The sequence below is a fragment of the Galeopterus variegatus genome, unplaced genomic scaffold (assembly GCF_000696425.1).
Source record: "Galeopterus variegatus unplaced genomic scaffold, G_variegatus-3.0.2 Scaffold8511, whole genome shotgun sequence".
NCBI classification, from domain to species: domain Eukaryota; kingdom Metazoa; phylum Chordata; class Mammalia; order Dermoptera; family Cynocephalidae; genus Galeopterus; species Galeopterus variegatus.
The window spans coordinates 45,958-46,592 of record NW_007734622.1 but is presented as its reverse complement, the minus strand read 5'-3'; positions in this window follow the sequence as shown (position 1 = coordinate 46,592).

The following is a 635-nucleotide window of genomic DNA, read 5'->3' as shown; positions in this document are numbered from 1 at the left end:
TTGGTAAGTTTACAGAACAGTAAGGAGTAGAAGCAGCACAGTGAATGAGCAGGGAGTGGTCTGACATGTAGCTGGAGAAAGACATCCAGGTCACAGAGGGCCTTATAGGCAGTAGTGAGGAGTTTTGGATTTTATTCCAAGTGCAGTGAAGATTCATGTAGGATTTTAAGCAGGGAAGTGAGAACATCAGATTTAAATATTTTAAAAAGAAAAATTACTTTGGTTTTTCATGACAAAAGAACGATAAGGGCCAAGATAGAAGTAGAAAGGAGTTTTGAAGGTTTTAGAAAATTCTGGAGAAAATGTATTAATAGCTTACACTAAGGTGGTATCAGTAAAAATGGAGAGATATAAACAGAAAGGGGAACTGACTTGTGAATGGATTAGATGTAGGGAAAGAAGGAATCAAGGGGTGCACCTAGATTTATGGCCTCAGGGAAATACTGAGGGAAAACAGGTTTGGGGAGTTGGGCAAGAGTTAAGTTTAAAAGGAAATGTCAACCAGGCACTGCATACATTCCTCTAGAATTCAAGGACGGGTTCAAGCTCAAGATGTACATTTGGGAGTCATCAACATATAGACAATATTTGAACATATCACCTTAGGATTTGAGGAACACAAAACAGATACATTT